Source organism: Zootoca vivipara, chromosome 5, assembly GCF_963506605.1.
Source record: "Zootoca vivipara chromosome 5, rZooViv1.1, whole genome shotgun sequence".
NCBI classification, from domain to species: Eukaryota; Metazoa; Chordata; class Lepidosauria; order Squamata; family Lacertidae; genus Zootoca; species Zootoca vivipara.
The window spans coordinates 78,792,274-78,804,711 of NC_083280.1; the positions used below are offsets into that span (position 1 = coordinate 78,792,274).

The 12,438-nt window shown below is 42.1% G+C and overlaps 1 protein-coding gene across 2 annotated transcripts in view; it reads right to left on the minus strand.

Moving 5' to 3' along the window:
* The window catches only part of NRG3 (neuregulin 3), a 565,161-nt gene that overhangs the window by 79,323 nt on the left and 473,400 nt on the right, over positions 1 to 12,438 (minus strand). The window lies entirely within an intron of this gene.

Sequence of the window (12,438 nt, forward strand, 5' to 3'; positions counted from 1 at the left end):
TACAACAAGGGCTGATTCTGTCTCGTAGGCTGGACTGCCAGAGATATGTGGAAAAGAATTAAGAGTTGTACCAGGACATTCATGCATTAAATGTAGGACAGCACAAAACCTTCCAAAGTATTTTTGTGAATATTTACAAGCTGTTAAAACGTGGTATCAGATGAGGTGCCTGCAATTGGTCATGAAATCAGATGCACAAGTGTTGAGAAAGGTAGGATTTTTCAAGACTGTATGTGGTTCACCATTTGAAGACACAGTGGCCTAGCTTAATTGTGCATGGTTCATCAATCTAAAGCACAGACTGAACTGTATTATTTTGAGATTGGAAGTGATGTTTTATAATAATAGTAAAATACGGAGGAACACCATATCCTTTCTCTTGTTAAAGCATATCCCCTCATCAACAACAAAAGTTATAGGGATACATGGATATATTGATATAATTGTTCTTCTATTCAGAACCAGATATTCAAATTCAGTTTACTGTGAACCTATCCATGTTCAAACAGACAACTCTACTGGATATATTTCTCCGTTCATTAGATGAATCTTGTATAATCACTTTTTTCATGGATCCATAATTCTTTATATAACTGTCACTATATTCCAGTGCTTGGGGGAAAGTTCTATTATCATTCCAGCAGGCATTTTAAGTAATAGTTTCTGTTGTACAGTGCTTAAAAACTATGGCATTAAGTGATATATGCATTGTAGAAATAAACAGATATTTGGGACAACTGTCAATTTATAATGTGGAAATGTGCTTTGTAGGTTGCTTGCATAAAGATGTGGGTGGTAGTGATAATGTAAGGAGTCCACAACATAAAGAAGTGAAACCAAGAGAGAAGAGAGTAGTTTTATTTACACTCAGCACACACATCAGCAAGCAGCAACAACATTAGCCACATCCCAGCACATTTTCTTCTCTTGCATTCCACTTCCTCTGAAAAGAAAAGAAAAACATTTTTAAAGCAAATAGTTGACTAAGATTTTTCAATTTCAATTTTCTAAATTGTTTTTCCCAGTTAACGAACGAATGAACGAACAAACAAACACAAACCGACTCCTGGTGGGTGCATATTACTTTCTTTTCTGTCCCATATGCAGTCACGGCGCCCACATTTTCTAAGCTGAAAATCCTTCCCTCCCCAAATCACTGATTCATTCTAAGCTGGCAGATTTGTGGGGCACTTCACTGATTTACTCCCCCCCCCAAGTGGTTTGGGGGCACAAGATTACTGGGTAGCGTCATCGTTTTTGCCTTCCATTCTTTTGTTAAGGTGTTGATTTGATGCTGCCAAAAGCAGTGCTGGCAAGTCGTGTGAGAGTATTGCTGCAAGGGAGTCGGGAATGGCACTCTGCCATTTGGCTCCACTGCCATTTGGATCTCCTTCCATCCCACCCCCATGTCCAAAATTTGGGCTGGAAAAGTTCTCACATTAGAACTCTTGGCTTGCTTTCTCCTTCCATACTTACCTGCAGGAAATTATCTTCTTTCAGCTTGTTACTTTTCCCCCCACGGAGGAGAGAGCCATCAGTGGCTATTAGCCATTATGCCTATGCTCTGCCTTTGCAGTAGGAGGCAATATGCTTAATACCCGTTGCTGAAAGCCACGGGAGGGCAGAGTGATTTGGGCTTGAATTCTGCTTGTGGGTTTCCTGCAGACATCTGGTTGGCCATTATGAAAACAGGATGCTGGATTAGATAGGCTGCTGGCCTTCTTACGTTCTTACTTGAAACAAGACTCTCCTGGAAGCTAAAAGCATGGGCTTTATATGGGTTGCCTCCTCCCAAGCCTCACTGCGTGTGTTGTTTGAAATAGTCCTAAGGTAGTGCTGGTCTCTTATTCTCTTGATTACAGGAATGATTAGGTGGAACCCTGATCAGTTTAAATCATTTAATCATGTAACATTGCAAAGTGAATTCATACACATTATTCTGGGGCTTACCATTTCGCTGTAGCTGGATGGAAAATGCAAGATGCAGTTGCTTTCTAGCCGAAGTATATATGATGGTGGAGAATCAGTCCTGGATGTGCATGAAGGTAACAGAAATGCTGACATCTTCTAGATTCCTATAGGAAAAAGTCCTGTGCCCCTAACAGCAGAGAATAAAAATTAATACATTTAAACTGAAACAAAGTAGAATGTGTACAAAACAGGCTGTGTCTCTACTTACCTTTGTAGGAAATGTCACATCCCAGGAAATGCACCAGCAGCAACTGTGCTGCTTCTCTTCTGACCATGTCTCTCGGACTGAATATTTCACCATGAAGAAATGGCACTTAGAGAAGAGTCAGGGTAACAAGATAGGGGCAAGTCTTCCGGTGATCTTCATGCTTTTAGAGTTCTAATCCAGAAACCCACTGCCCCCAAGAATACTTGTACAAAAGGAGGAATATTAATTTGAAGCTCTTTCATTTCTTATTTTTCCAATCCTATATTCTGTAAGCAATTTCCCCTAATGTGATATTGTAATGTTATATTCATTAATGTATGCGTTTTTAAACCATTGCTTAGTTGGAGACCTGCAACACAAAATCTGGAGGTGTGTGAACTTCAGAGGATAATCATGTCGAGGTTCATATACAGTTTCAAGAAAAGTAAATTATATAGTTTATCATTAAAATGCAGACAAAATCAAATTTCTCTCCCATCTCTACTTATGTCAGTTGAAATCCAACCTCGTCCAAGCAAAATGTGTTCAGAACCTAAGTACTTAGTGGTTTCATTCTCATAAGTCCTCACCAGTGTTGAAATCTGAAACTCATTCTTAAAACACATAAACCACGATTCCTTTTAAAAAAAACCACTTGAGCCAATGAGCAACATTTTTAAAGACTGTATTGATTTCATTATTAATGGAGAGATATGTGATTCAGTGAAGTGAGAAGGCTTATGAGAAGGCCTGTGAGGGAGGAAGTCCCTAGTCCACTGCTTCTTCTGCCAAGAACTCACCTGGTGACCTTAAGAACATAGGAAGCTGTCTTATACAAAGTCAGACCATTGGTCCACCTGGTTTGGCATTGCCTACACTGACTAGCAGTGTACATATAGGAACAATAACACCCCACACCTGAAAGGGCTCCACCTTTGAACACTAAAAACCACTATACAGATGCTAAGTATTACGACTAATCTCTGCAGGAATGGTTTTCCAACTGTTGGCTTCATAATATTCCCCTGAATTCCTATTCTTGGAGTGGGGTCGGCAACCTAAGGCCCATGGGCCGCAAGCGGCCAATGGATCCCCACCAACAGCTTGGGGCCCCCCGCCGCCTGCTCGGTCAGCTCCCGTGCGCCATGCTAAACCAGCGTGGAGCAGAGCGGGGACCGCCTTCAGTGATGCTGCAGGCTTCCCATTGGCTGCCGGAAGCTCCTGTAGCCAATGGGAAGCTGTGCAAGCCTCCTCCACGCAGGAAAGAGTGCCAGAAATAGCATTTGCACATGCGTGTATGTGTGCACACGCAAACACACTCCAGCCCACCATGATGTCTGCGGGACCGTGAACCAGCCCAAGCCACAAAAACTTTGCCAACCCCTGACTTGGAGAATGCTCCTGATTGGTCCCTTTGAAGGTGACTCGTCTTACATCATGTTGACATCTGGTAAATGACAGATGGGCAGCCCTGCCTACCTGCCAAAATGATATGCAGGGGGGCAGGGTGAGCTCAAGTTCCGGCCTGCTAGGGGTGGTGGTCCTGTTTTCCATTCCTGTTCCAATGCCTATTTCCTGATCTCATGCTTGGTATCATTTTGGAGGTCTCCCTGCCTGTTAGGTGGAATTCTCTCTAAATCCCCCTGTCAGGACTGGATTTTACGTATTATCAAACATTCTGAGAAATAGATAACATAATTAATTGCTTTTAGCTGTCATCATTCCTAAGCCATCTATCAAGCACTGCGCAATTCTTTGTACATGATGGCAATAGCACCAGAATTAAAGTGTTGTTAACATAATGTATTTGTTACTTTCTAACATGAGTCACACTTTTGTGATATTGAATTCTTAAGCACCTAGAGGGAAAAAAAACCAACTATGTATGTCTTACAGCTCATCACAAATTCCCAGTGTCATATCCTTGGTATTTCTATTGTCAAATCCTTTGTACTGTTACAGAAATCATGCCAGACAGCAAGATGGACAGAGTAGCAAGCAGAGCAGGCAAATATATTTAATGTTTTGTGCAGCTGAATTTTTGGTTGCAAAATAGCATATATCGTTTGGAGAGTTTTGCTGATCTCATCGTTAGCAGAGGCAACCTCTGTGGCTTGGTAAAATTAAAATTTGACCGTAACCATTGACATTATAATTCAAGGTGACCAATTAAATTTAGCTAAGCGTGTCATGTACTTTCAGAGCCTTATTCCCAGTATCACAGTGGTAATGTTCAATTGCAATCATCAGTGTGCTTAGAAATGGGGGAGGTTGGTACACATTAGGCTACCAAGGGAGGAAAACAAAAGAAAGGGAAGCACTGATTTTCACTTCTCCCCCGCCTTCCAGAAGCGCCTGCAAATGAAACAAAAGCACCCTTTCCCTTTTCTCCCACGTCCCACCCTCACCTTTTTGCATGCAAGCTTTAGCAGAAGTTTAGTTAGATACATTTGGTGGTGGGGAGAGGGGTGGCAATGATGTTTTTGTAGGCAAAAAATGCCCCTCCAATGTTGAAGTCTTAATATTGCGTTAAGGTTGTGTCTTGGTTCTTTGGGAAGTAATGGTCTCCTCTTAAATATGGTGCTCAGGGTTGTTGTTTTTTTAATGAATGTCAGCATTAGCACCACCTCCCCCTTTTAGCTGGTTTTCCCTTTTTTTCTTTTCTTTTTTGCAAAAAAACTTCCCTTGCTGACTCTGATACCCTCACTTTCAGTCACTTCTTTGCATGACCAAATAGTGCTGATCTTGTAACGTTATCCTGTTCACTGAATGCTCTGATCATACTCAGTCGATCAGCTCAGAAAGGAGGAAGAAACAGTAGGAAGTGAAAAGGCTGTACCAAAAAAGGTTGAAAAGGAAAAAAGATGAATATTCATACAAACAAAGCCTGACCCGCGAGCTCTTCCATCTATAGGGCCCATAGGAGGTTTAATCAGTGCTAAACTTTGTCATGCTGGCCACATGACCCGGAAGCTGTCTGCGGACAAACGCCGGCTCCCTCGGCCTATAGAGCGAGATGAGCGCCGCAACCCCAGAGTCTGACACAACTGGACCTGATGGTCAGGGGCCCCTTTACCTTTAAACAGACAACTATCCCTTCTCATAGAAACTGGATTCTGAACGTTTTGCTGTTGACAGTTTTGTTCCTCATCTAGTTGGAATGTTACAAACCATCACATCAGCTCAGTTAATTAGTGCCAGAGGCTTCATTGTCAAAAATACAATATAGCATAACTGACATTTCATTATTTGATTCTAAAACTCACAGAACAGACCCAGAAAGGCACCTCCCAACATATCCCGGACTAATTTTCCAACATGGAATGTGAAGGATTCTGCTTATTTTTTCCTGAGTGGCACTAATAAGATTCAAATAAACCTTTAGGAAGATTTGTATATGCTAAGCTCTATTTCAGTAATCTTGACATTGTAAAAATGCCAGATGCCAGTTTGTTCTGCGGAAACACCTGCTGAAGTGCTATATTCATGCTTCGGCAATATTTAGTTTAGAGTCACACATGGTCTGACTTTATGCCTTTCGTGCATAAAATTGTTTATGGTTTATGCTCTTGACATTGGTTTGGTCACAGGCTTAGGAGGATGCTCCTTCAGAATAACAATTACATTTCGACTGCCAGTGAAATGTTCCACCCTGCCATGGTTCAGAAAGGATTGGAATAACAGTGAGTTTGTACAGACCATGTAAGTGGTAAAGATATTTGCACCAGGGAGAAGAAACATGCAAATTCTGCTTTTAGAGAGCTTTCTATTCCCCACTCCACGATTTAATGTTCTCTTGCTGTCCCTATTAAAATTTAAAACATGCATTTGAGTGCCACCCTTTGGATTTAAGCCCTCTGCCCCCGAGTCTCTAGAAGTGAAATCTCTGAGGGGAGGGTGGATACTTCTTGATTCTTGTGTTCAGGCACAAACAAATGTGCATGAACCCTGGCACATCAACCATTGCTCTTTCTGCTATTTCATACACTGCTGCACTGTTCAAATATACCTACTCTCTCGTGTCACTGTACACTGCTGGGGAAGATTAGAGGGGGTGAGCACCCTGTTTTCCCAAGGAAAGGGACCATTCGGGATGTGGGAATAATCTGCTGAACTCACCTGCTTCAATACAAGTGAATCATGGTCAGTTCACAGTCCACTTCAGAATCCACAATATTTTTGATTCCTTTACAAGGACGTACGGGGGTTGCTTACTGCCCCCATTCCTCTAAAAATGTATTTCTTTTCTTTCTTTCTTTCTTTCTTTCTTTCTTTCTTTCTTTCTTTCTTTCTTTCTTTCTTTCTTTCTTTCTTTTCAAAATAGGGTAGCCAGCCACCCACAGCCTAGAGCAGCTAATACATGGGGCTCCTTGCTTCTGCACACTTTGAGTGCAGATGCAATAAGTGCTCTGGCATTTGATGGCATCCCATCTCTCTCCAGATGAACTTTGTTGGGGGGGGGAATGGCTGCCCCTCCCCAACACCTTTTTCTGTCAAATTCCCCCGAGAGTGGCAAAACACTAGCACATTTGATCTCTCTCTCTCTGTGGACTTGCTGCTGTATTCTCACTCAAAGTGTGAGGCATCAAGGAGTCCCCCCCCCACCCACTCCAGGCTGTGAGCTACCTCATGTCCTATTTGGAAAAGTTTAAAAGAAAAATTTGTTTTATTGCAGTGTGCAACCCTCAGAGCATCTTGTAAGAATTTCACTTTTTATGTTTCTGCAGGATTTTCCATTAAAAATCCACCTGGAAAGTCACATGAATTGCTGGGATGGACTAGGCTTAAATGGGCCCATCCATCCCTTTGCATCATTACACCATTAATAAGTCCCCAATAAAGGAATCTCAGGGTTTGTGGAACACTGGTTTAACATATTGCAAAGGATTATATGTGGTAATCTAAACATATCTTCAGAAAATAGCCAGTACCACTACTGCTGGCTCCCAAAATGTCTACCGATAAGCAGTACATGAAATTATTACTATTATTTTCTGTGGGAAATGAAAGCTGTAGCCCACTATACAGTTACTCGCAAGTAAGTCCCGTTGAATGCAGTGGGACTTACTTCTAAGAAGACACGCACAGGACTGCACTAAAGAAACATTTTGTTTTATTTTATTAATTTTTTTGTAGAAAACAAACATCGAAGCCAGTGTCCAAATCCTTTCAAATAAGCTAACTTCCCACTCACAGTTTAACAGCTGTTTGCTCTGATTTTTATAAGGTTCCCTCACGAGTGTGTCAAAACAATGCTTTACTTCATGTCACCATTAGCATAGCTGTAAACAAACTGAGCCGGTGGTGGGAGAGTTTCTGTCTGAAATAATATGGGTAAGTGACAAGTTTCGCTCATGATTTCTTTTCCTGGAGAATTTTAGCTGACTGTGCCTTGCACATTTCAGACACTCTCAACAGGGATTAGGCAAAGTGTCAGGGGAAAACAATGACAGTGACGACGACGACGACGAAGAGGACAACAACAACAACAACAACAACAACAACAACAACAACAATGCTATATTATCTGATAGGCATTCACTGACGTATGAGGTTTTGCCCTACAAAAGGGTGCAGAATTTCAGGATACAGTTAATATAAATGGTTCTAATCCTTCCATTACTCTACTTTTAGCCCACTGTTTCCTTCATCCACCAATATGAGCTAGCAATAGAGTCTCGTCCAATATTATGCGAACCAGAATTTCTCAAAAGGAGAGAGGAGTCAAAGAATGTACGGCATCTGGAAGAAGGATTGATGGGGACGGAGCGATAAGGGAAGCAAGTTTTTTATTTTTTCTTCATATTGTTGCCTCGTATCTTCCCGGACGCGATGTCCTGGCTTGTTTGGAGTGAAAGAGAAGCAAAAGACTGTGTGAGTTGAACTCTATAGCTGTTGTTACTGAGCATATTTCTTAAAGATGTGAAGTTGCCGATGAGAAAAGCCCCCCCCCTAGTCAGACGGAAGGAGTCCTGGACGCGTTCGGAGGATTTATGAGCTGTGACGCACTTTAAATTGGAGCAGCGACCTGAAGCTAAGTTCAGCTATAGGGCAAGGAGATCCATTAATTTACTAAGAGTTCATGGTTGGATGTTTGGGTCTCCTGCCTGAAAAAGCTGTAAATTCTATAAAGATAAATAAATCGTAAATCTTCATGGCTATGAGAGAAAATGAAAGTGATTTGAGCCTTTTAAGATGGCGCTGCTACTCCGTCGCAACAGGGAGCTCCACTAAGAAGATTTATGGGGAGGCTGGACTGATTAACTCACACAGGAGAAAGAACATCTGTGAAACTTCGTTTGACATTTATCTCAGCAGCTGGAACAATTGGATGAAAGTGGAAAACATCTAGGTGACTGTAAGGGGAAGATTTGGAATATTATGAGCTTGGAGGACGATTTGAACTTTAGAAATAAGACGGCAGTGGACAGTTGCGAGGAATTCCCAATTTCTTGAAGCATGGGAACCCAAAAATAAATTATTTAGATGATTTGGCATAACATTCGGTTTGATTGATATATATATGTGTATAATTTGAAATATTGAATGTGATATAATTGGTTTTAATTGGAAAATTAATAAAAATATTTTTTTTTAAAAAAAAAAAATTTCTCAAAAGGAAGTTTTCAGAGGCGGGGAGAATGCTGGTGTATTTCAACTCTATCACCTCAACTTTATTTGGAAAGAAAAGGCCCTGTTGCCTTGTTCTTCAGATGTTTAACCATGTGTACTTTTAGAAAGGAAATTAGAGAAATCTTGTTCTGTTTCTCTTCTAATGTAATGCCTAAAATAGGTTGTGTATACAGATTATCGTCTCATGCCTGGTGATTTGATCCTTGGAAGGAGGCCTGCTGAAGGTAGAAGAAAGCTGAAATCCTACACACACTTACCTAGGAGTAAATCCCACTGAAGTCAACACAACTGGTATTTCCAAGTTAACAGCTATAGTACTGTGTAGTAGAAGGCCCTTGTTGTTGTTCCTTTAACCAGTTCTAAGATTCCTGTTGTTTGTAATCTTTGTGGCACCACTTCCTTTTTCACCCCTAATAAGGAACTTCATACCTCTGTGTGACCATATGATTAGCTTCACACTATCATGAATGTGTATTTTAATTTTTAAATCTTTCACTTCCCCATTTCCTTGAAATTCATCATCATATCTATTGCCTCATCCTTTGGCAATGTGTTTGCTTTGCAGATAGGCTTGATGATGTTCAGAGCAATGGCTGCTCCTTAAATAGAGAGCCTTAATTTCCTTCAGCTCTGAAAACAGTAGCAGTACTGTACTCAGTATTTAATTTTTTGCCATAGTAGTAAATGTGCATTTAATTTGGATTTTCACCTTGGACTCATATGATCCACTGTAATGGTTGCATGTTCAAGTGTGGAACACTTACTGCTTCAGTTCTCCTGATATTGCTTCATCTAGAATGGTTACAGTTCTTCCTTATATTTCAGTGTTATATTTCAGTGTTTTTGGCAGAATTTAGGCCACAACTTTATTGATTACAGCAAGTGAGTGGTTGCATAGGCTCTGGTTCGACTAGCTCCCTGCACTGTTGCAGGTAGCGCTGACCCAGGGCACTACCATAGGTCAGCCTAGGGTGAACACCTGGGATGGCGGAAAGCATAGGAGATGCTATGTCCACCACCCAGATGTCCCCCTGCACTCAGGCACGGGCACAACCCCTCACAGGGTTGACTAAACCATTGAGTCCCTGGATTCCTTTAACAGAATACCCCTTCACATAGGGATGGCGAGAGCGTTTCCCCCATCCCTATCACATGAACCAGAGCCTATCCACAACCTTACAAGTTGTGATGATTTGCTTCACAGCAGGCGAAACCCAAATGGCACCTGCCAATCAGCCAAGTGGGGAAAATTCCTGCCGTGCCACTGTCCCAACGACAGACGACACACGGCGGCATAGCAAGGTCAAGCGTGCAAGCCCTAAATATAGGGAGAGGTGGTCAGGTGTTCCAATGCACTGAACAAGAGAGAAAACTCAGGGTCACGTGCATTGGCATATATAGGTCCCTTGATCCATTAGGCTAGCGTCCCATTGGTCAGATTAAACCCAGCAACAAGGGACCTACCAATCAGGTGTTGTGGCTATCCAATCGTACCCACCCACAACACAAGGGTTTGGTTGCCAGGTCTCACCGCAACACGTGCCCTCTTTGAGGGAGGACACAGTTTCTCAGTATTCTTTGGTGTTTTCTTCATTCCAAAAACATAATCTTATTCATTACCCAGCTCTTGAATTCTTTGATTTGCTTGAAGCTATGCTGTGTTTGTAGGCCTTTGCTTCTTTTGCGTCTTTCGTCATACTTTAACAAAAAAATACCCCCCCCCCGAAAACTCCAGATTTTCCCATATGTGGGGAATGGGTTTTATGGAAATCACTCCCACCCCAGAAGGGCAAGCTTCCTTTTCTGTCTCAGCCTCGGTACTTGATTTGCTTATTTTTGGCTGCCATCTTATACCCACTTACCTTGAAATAGACTCCATTGAACTCAGTGGGTCTTACTTTTGAGTATACATCTATAGGAAGCATATCCAACTCTATAGAGACTGCGATCTACTTCCAGTATAATAAAACTGGGAGTAATCTACCCATTGACACTGCACATAGTTGTTGAGTGTTTTTTAACAGGGAAAACCAAAGTTGTTGAGCTTTCTTTAGAGGGGGAGACCTAAGTTGTTGATCTTATTTTAGAGGGAGGGACCCTTGCATTAAATAGCTCACCCTAAAGCAGGCTTCCTCGAACTCAGCCCTCCAGATGTTTTTGTCCTACAACTCCCATGATCCCTAGCTAGCAGGAACAGTGGTCAGGGATGATGGGAATTGTAGTCTCAAAACATCTGTAGGGCTGAGTTTGAGGAAGCCTGCCGTAAAGTCTGCAGCTCTCACTCATTCACACACTTTAACCGCAGACACAGGAAAATAAGGCACTCACTAAAGCGCTGGCGTAATCGACCACAATTGACCAGGAATGCCACGCGATCAACTGGTAGATCACGATCAACTGGTTGGACATGCCTGATCTACAGGATTGCACATCTAGGCAGCAATCACATGGACCTTAAGAATAAGCTTCTTAGAACACAGTGGGAAGTATTTCTGAGTAAATATGCATAGATTTGAAATACATGCCCCTTTTTCAGTCTGCAGCTTTTGATCTTCAGTGCAGTGCCAGCCACTTGCATTTCAGTTACTTGCACAGCACATGCAAGATCCAGGAGTTCTGTTACAATACCACAAGTCAATGTGCTGCCCTCCAGATACCACTCCCATCAGCCACAACCAGGGTGACCAATGGTCAGGGACGATGGGAGTTGCTGTCCACCAACATTTGCTACTCCTGACGTAGTACCAGAATTACAGAATCCTGGCTTTGTCAGATGAGCTGAACTGTAATGTTGCATGAGCTTTGATCTGATCTCTTTATCAGTGTTTCCAAATGCTAAATGCCTCAGCCTCGTATAGTATTCATCTATTCCCTCTGCAGCTGGCCATGTTGCTTTCCCAAGCATACATATTTTAAACTCAATGTTGGCTTTAGGGTCCAAATAATCTAAAGAGGCATTTTACGGCAGCTTGGAACTTCTCCTCCTGCATAATGCAAGAGGCAAAGCTCTTTTCCTGGTATTTAGAGTAACAAAAAAGGCCAGGTATATATTTTACAATCCTATTGTCCATTTTCTCCCTCACCTTGTACCTGCAGTACTATCTGAGGCAGTCCTCAAGAAGCCACATTGGAATTGCAGAACTGACATCTGCAATTTGCATCTCTTTTGTTCCCCAAAGAAGGAAGCCATTTTCTTCAGTCACTTGTTTGCTTTCCCAGTCCGTTTCTAGGCTTGGATTTCTCATCTGTACTGATGTGCAAAAGCACAAGCAGCCCACCTTTCAACATTCAAAAGGAAGAGCCAAAAGTCCAAATGGCTTTTGCACAACTCAGCCCCTCTTACAGTTTTTCCTCTTCAACAGCAACCCACACAGACTATTGCAGAGGAGGAGTTGGCAACTGCCTCCCTACTTCCAATTACCCATTGTGCAAAGATATGGGATTTGTTTGCTGGCAACGGGACGGCTGGTAGGGGAAGGCCTATTGTGTCAGGAGTGGGCATATCCCATTTCAGGTTGGCCCTAGACTCAAAGGAATCTGGGATCAACTCTGAAATAGACCACACCCTTATGAGAGAGTGGTATATGCCTCTTGAGCCTACACCTACCCTCACAGTCAATATTGCTATGTTTTACCTCATTCACCAG